This window comes from Chenopodium album, chromosome 16, assembly GCF_948465745.1.
Source record: "Chenopodium album chromosome 16, dcCheAlbu1.1, whole genome shotgun sequence".
NCBI classification, from domain to species: Eukaryota; Viridiplantae; Streptophyta; class Magnoliopsida; order Caryophyllales; family Amaranthaceae; genus Chenopodium; species Chenopodium album.
Genome location: NC_137849.1, coordinates 48,789,551 through 48,797,279, shown reverse-complemented (window position 1 = coordinate 48,797,279; position 7,729 = coordinate 48,789,551).

Below are 7,729 nucleotides of genomic sequence, written 5' to 3'. Positions count from 1 at the left end.
AAATGAAGTTTCGTTGTCCGTCTCTAGCCTTTGAACCTTTGGTTTTCTTACATCAATAAGTATTCGACCTAGAGTTCACATCATCATTTCTCTAAATGGTGACTTAGTCATAATTTCAAATTAGAATGATAATTACATATATCAATAGATTCATAATCTAATGATATTGAAAGTCCATCCCTTTGGATCTTTCGCATGCAATTTTCATTTTCATTCGAATTAATTGACATGTTAGAGACAACTTATATACATAGAAATGGTTTAACTATTTCTATCATATAGAACTTTAAACCTATTTAGCAATTCAAAACACATTATGACTCAAAGAAGCATAGAATAACATTTATTCCACGTTTTGAATCTTCGATGTTTAGTCATTACTAACATTGAATGGTGTTTTGACAATGGCAAGAATGAATAACATTTATTTAATTCTAGCCAATTACTAGGTAAGGTGAAATATTGGTTCTACCTGTAAAGTTGCAACTTTTGCTTCCAAACTTGTAGATTCTACTTGTGAATTAGCAACATTTGCTTCTAAACTTGTAGATTTATTCCTCCTTTAGCTAAATTTTTCCTTGAGTTCAACCAAATTGTGCAATGAGTGAACTAAACAAGACATCATATGTCCAAGAAGTAGCAATATGCTAAATCAATTTCTATAATATAATTCTTAAATTGGAACATTTCCATTCTTTTACCTTCCAACTATATGAGGTAGTATCTAATCAATTGGAATTGGTCCATTTAATTTGAGACATTTGTTGTTCATAACAACTTTTAGCATGTAAGTAGTTCTAGGTTTGAGAAGTAGCAACTTGTTTGCATTTATTGGCCTATAACTTCTTAATGCAATCCTCATATATTCCTAAACCTTTCCCGTTTGAGCCACTTAGAACATTTCTCTTAGGTTCAAAATGATACTTTGCTTAACTTGTTTAAGCACTTTTCATGATTCTGCTAAGTCTATTGTATCATTATTTATATTTGAGTTTAATCAAGTATTAAACTCTATATAAAGTAGATGAAGAATACTATTATTTGATCAACTTTTGATCATAGAGATTTCCAATCACTTTCTTATATTCAATCATATTGAAGATAAGAGATTTTATTGGACTTGTACACTTGTCTTTTGAGGGATTGTACCTCTCATCTCATTATATCCCTTGAAACATTTTTCAAAATGAAGATGTGTTGGCATTTTACTCAAACATTTTGAATAAAACCAACCTTAGACATGTGACATAGAATTCTAAAACTTGCCTTTTAGAACAATCTTAGCAAAATTGGAATATAGGTTTATGGATTATCTTTTAAACTTTTGAGAACGTTTCTCAACTTTATTTTCAATCGAGGAGATTATATATATAATAATAAAATTAGAACGACATGTTACTTATAAGTAAACGCAAAATTCAATTATGTTTATTAAATTTAAAGTACCAAAAGCGAATTAAATTGGTAACTTTAAAACACTCTATTCAATTTAAGTGATCCCAACTTGAATTAAGTGATTCCAAGATCCTTTATTCGTGCAATAATTGATCGGACTGAGGCCCTACCATCAATCATTACATTTTCAAGGTGAGCAAACTCTTTACTGATTACAACTCTTGTAACTCTTGGTTGAATAATTAACCATCACATGTTTAATTATTACCCTTAGCTTCAAGGTTCTAAACTGATCTTTAGGTAACCTTGTTGAGTATAACCAATTAAAAGTGTAGAACGTGATCTACCCCCACTTCCCCAAGATATATTATGACGCTCTGCTGAGGCCGACCCATCATAAACGATCGAAGGTTTCGTCGGGTTTTTAATTGGAAAAGCTGCCTCAATATTACTGGGATCTAGATTTATTATGTTGTGATTAAATAGTGAACTCTAGCGCATCATCACAAGACATCAATAAAATCTAACATGCATAAAATACTGAATGCATAAATAAGACATAGTATGACCCCTAATCCTAAGAAAACTAATAAAGTAAATGCTCCCACTTGAATCATCATGGATCGCATCCACCTTGCTCCTTTGGGCCTTCACTTCATGGGCTTCTTGGATTAACTGCAACCTGTAATTCTACTCTATTCTATCTACTACTTAAATAAAATAAAATAAAATTACAAAATACTTTATCGGTTCGTAGACCGTACTAAGATTACAAAAATACATCACGATGCGCAGATCGTATTTAGCAATCTACTGGGCCATACTAGTCATTATATAGCAATAAACAACATCATATATTATAAAATTTCCACATAATAAATCACTCATCATGCTTTCCTAAACTATAACATCGAATGATCATAATTAAGGAAACATGGCATCTAAATATCTCATATTTTAATTAAAGCAATTAGATAATATCATATATTATTCATGATCATCAATAAAATATCATATATTCTGAATTAGTCATGAGATAGAATTAAATCTTATTTTAATCTTAAAAGATAAATCATATTTATCCTTAAAGATTATCCTAACAAAGTTAGGAAATTCTATCCTAATTACTAGCCAATCACAAAATTTTAAATCAATTATATGCAAAATTAATTATGGGATAATCACATTATTTAAATCAATTATTATCCTTTTGGAATATGCTCAGAATATCCTAATCATTCTTATCCATAATTAACCACTTTAATTTAGGATAATTACCAATTTAACAACTTAAATATGGATAATATCAAATATAACAACTTTTGAATATTTGATTTTATCCTAAAATAAAAGATTTTATCCAAATAAAACCAATTTTATCTTTTAAAATAAAAGATCATATTTTCAAAATATTTTAACTTATCCAAAATAAAACTGATTTTATCCCAAAATAATTTGTAATTATCTTGAAATATTTTCAAAACAGATTTTTTTTTTTTTTTTTTTGAAAAAACCGTGCACCAGCCACCGTGGTGTGGCCAGCCTAAGCCGGCCACGGTGGCCGTACACCGCAAGGTGTACGCTGCTGCCAGCGGCACACAGCAGCAGCAGTAGCGTCGCGCAACTGCTGCACGGTGCTGCTGTTGCTGCACTTCCCCGACCCGAGCCGCTGCCTTACCCCGCCTCCCTCCGGACCACCAGCAGCGGCAGCCGCGGTTGCTGCTGCTGAAAATCTTCCCTTTTTTTTATGATTTTAATTAAAACAAAACATTTTTGTTAAAATTAAATTAACTTAATGTGGTCCTTTTAATTTCAAAATTAAATCATATTCAATCTTAAAATTAGGGTTCTTCATGAATTTTAATCCCCAATTCAATTTAACTCTTAAATTAAATAATTTGATCATGAAAAATTCATAATTTATCATGAAATCAAATAGATTAAAATCATTAATTACATAGTAAACGAATTAAATCAAAACCAAAACACAAAATTCATAATTTAGGGTTAGGGTTTCGAAAATTTTCGAAAAATTAGGGTTTGGGGGGTCGAAATATTCGAGCATAATAGGGCAAAAAACGGATCTCTTCATGGCTATTTTGAGCATTATTAAATCACATTTAATCAATTCCAAGAGTTAAATCACATTTAATATAATAATTGACCCATAATTAAATATTATCCCTCCTAATTGAATTAAAATTGTGGATTATCAAAGAATTATAGTCAATATGGGTAAATGCAAGAGGCTAACTGATACCACTGTAAGAGTTTATAGGTACTACGCAGCGGAAATAAACATGAATCATATTCATACAGTACCTAATCCAAGGATCTTTGCATAACACATAAAGAACACATAATCGTACCTTTGAAGCGTGATTCCACGTGCAATCGAGCAAGAACAAAGGGAGATAAAGAACCCCAAGCGTGATTCCTCTACTTGGTCCACGGGCACAAGTTAAACCTCCACTAATGCTAGTTAGTCGTGACTGAACGCATCAATCAACCTTCGACGGAGAGGAGAGGAGACAAACGAGCCACGAACCACCACCACCACCACGAGCAACCACCTTGCTAGGGTAGTCCGTACAGTTGTACGGATGAGGGGAAGGAGAGAGGCGTGTGAGAGAGAGTTCTGGAGTGTTTGGTTGCTTGTTTCATAATTCACTGTATGAGTGAGTTGTGACTTAATGCAACCCTAGGCATGGCCTCTATTTATATATCACATATATAATTAGAGTCCATGTGAAGCCCAAACACTTAGCCCACTTCTAACTACACTAGCTCTATTCCTTATATGGCTTGTTATATCCTCATGAGGCCCATTAATGGGCCTCTTACTTGTTTAACCCAATACCCTTGTTGTGTGACCTCATAGGATCCATTCTATAAGGCTTTGGGCTATTTAACTAACCCAAAGATCAATTATCATATCTAGCACCAGATATTGACGACCCTATAGAATGAACTTATTATCTCCATAATAGTGATCCTTGATATATCTAGTAATTGCACTTATCGAAGACATAATTCCTTCACCTGAGTCATGTCACGCACTACCTTCTTAGCAGCAATACTAAGACCGCTAATTTGTCGATGTCCCTCAGGATAAACAACCAAAGAATGATTGTGAGTGCCGTTCAAGCAACTAAGTTTCCAACCATTTAGTACTCTGACATACTCAACCTTGAGTTTGAAAGGACAACTGTTTGCCTTGCTTTTGGTGTCTTTGCGTATCGCATTCATCATGTCTCTTATCATGCCCTTTTTTCCACGATCACAACTCACATATCGATACGGTCGACCACTTCGATCGGTCTTGTAAGAAGCCTTCACTAACATAAATCCGAGCGGTCGACAAACATTTTGTGCCCATAGATTAGCATCCTCAAAACTCGAAAACACTTCGTCTGTCAAAAAATGTCCGCTATAGTCCACACCATCACCATCACCATCCTCGGACTCAGAATCTTATATAAATATTAATAAAAGTTAAGAACCAACAAACACGACTAATAATAATTACAATTCTAACAACACACTAATTATAAAATACTTAATATATTCAATAATATAAATAATGATTTAAACCCAATAATCATTCTAATAACAATATTATAATATAAATTTAATAACAATAATAATTTCGATCATGTAAAATCCAATAACAATCAACGTATACGTGAAATAAAAAAAAATCGAAACCCAGAAAACGCCTAGTTTTTTCGAATAACCTAGGCTGAAACGCCTAGTTTTTTCGAATAACCTAGGATGTTTCGAAAAAACTAGGCGTTTCAGCCTAGGTTATTCGAAAATTCTAGGCGTTTCCTGGGTTTTGAATTTTTTTTTAAAAAAATATCGCAACGTACTGATTCCGTACGGTTTGACGAGCCTTCGGCGACCGTCAAAGGTTGTGTTTCTGGTATTTCATCGTTGTCCATAAGATCTAAGGAATTTGATTTTGCAAAATTTAAAAAATTTTGTTTGATTTTGAAAATCACGATGGTTAGGGTGGTTGACCGATGAGCGTTGGTGGCCGTTGACCACTACAGAGAACGGTAAAAACTTTTGTGTACAGTAAAAGTGTGAAATTAAGGTAAAATTAATTATTTTTATAATCGTTATTATAAGGATAAATACGTAATTTTACTATATTTTGCGGGCGTTAATTAGATATTCGAGGGCGACGTTTAGCTTTCCACATTATAAAGGATAATTTTTATTGAAAAGACTACTACTTCCTCCATTTTTATTTAGTTGACACCTTTCTCTTTTCACGCTTGTCAACGCACTATTTTGATGATTAAAATATCTCTAATTCTCGACATTGTAAAATTATAAAAAGTGGATATTAATAAAATATACATTGAGACGATTTAAACAAGATTCCACTTGACTATATTTTGTCGTAGCTATAAATCACAAATGCTAGTCAAAGTGTAGTTTATGAATAGTGTAAAAGTCAAACGGTGTCAACTTAAAAAAAAAATAGAGGTAGTATTTTGTTAAAAATATGTTGTACTACAACTTAACGATAAAAAAAGGTAAAATTTAGAAAGTAATCATAATCCGAAAATTAATGGATATTCGAAGCATCTAATCCGAAAATTTATCCAAACATCGGATAATTTTCGGATCAGAATTGAATATCAGTTTCTGAAATCCGATCCGTGAAGAAGTCTTTTTTTTTTTTTTTTTTTTTTAATGCAAGAACCGGCCTAGTTGAAATATTGCAATAGAGTATTAAATTATACTCGTAGTATTGTCTACTACGGACAAAAAGATGAATTTAAGTACAGAGTATACTATAGTACTACTAGCAGAAACATTATTATTTTGATATTATACTTCGTATTATTATTACATGGTTCAGAACTTCAGACCAAAATTTTTATTCACGTAATAAACATGTACGGAGTTATTAAAAAACTAAAAACGGAACATATATATTACTCTTGAACCTTATGATAAAACGATAAAACATTCTGTTTTATTTTGGATGTATGATTAATACATAATTTTATTTTTTTTGTAAGAACCAGATGCAAGAGACATTACATAAACCACTTAAATCCAGGAATTTAAAACTTGTTGAACTTGATCTTCATAAATCTTTCTCCTCTTAAAAACCTCCACAAAGAGCAAATCTTCCTATGCACCCACTTAACCTACCAAACACCCCTTTTTCTCCTTTCGTTTCCGGAGTACAATTCAGTGATACAACTGTACTAACCACATGTACACCCTTAGAAGTAGATGGTGCATGAATATGATTCTCATGATGCAACTTGAACCGCCTTTTCGAGCCGCCGAGGGACGACGGGAGAAACATCAGGTGCCGTTCGATCAGTTGGGTGACTGAAGCTAGTTCATAGGAGTCATACAAAGGACTCCCACAATCCCATATTTTCATCATCTTTTCTTTCTCTACTAACATTTCATTACTATCATTAACATGTACCTTGTTTTTTGACATTTTTTTGGCCCATAAATTTTTGGAAGTATTTTTTATGAGATTTTGATGATTTTTTCCTAGGAAGTTAGGTACATTTATTCATGAATCATGATGAAGAAAGGAGATCAAGAATTAGGGACACCAAGACATGTTTTTTGTCTTGTATGTCCCAATTGTAAGAGAGATTCTCACGTAATTTTTTTTCTTTATTTATAGACTAATGTTTTTCCTAAGTAGGAAAAAACTTTATCTTGGATAATTTCATTTAAAAATAAAAAAAGGGAAATTTTGTTTATTTTTGATATGATATTACTATATCACCCTTGATATTGAGATGATTGTATAGTGTTTCAAGAGGGTATTGTTGTCTTTTGATGCATCATGTGATGATGTCTTTGTTCAATGTGCAAAGATGCTACTTAATGAGAGTATCAATTATTTGTTGAAAAGAAAATGACAAATCACATCTTATTTAGAAGTAAATATTCAATTATTTGGACCCTTAATTTAAATTATTAAATGCGTTGCATCTAATAATACTTCCTCCGTTTTTAGGTAGATTAAATCATACTTCCTCCGTTTTTAAATACTTGCTCCACTGAGAGTGAGGGATAGTTCAAGTGGTTAGAGCTTCCTTCCCGGTTTCAGGAGATCTTGGGATCGATTCTCACCCCCGCCCTTGTGGTTCTAAAAAAAAAAAAAAACCTTGCTCCACTTTTTATCTCCGGCCGTTTTTATATACTTGCTTTATTTCCTTATTTGGAAAGCTTTTACAATATTTCTTCCGTTTTTAAATACTTGCTCCATTTCCTTATTTGGAAAACTTTTATAATATTTAATTAATTTCTCCCACCTAGTGGACCCACCATGATTATA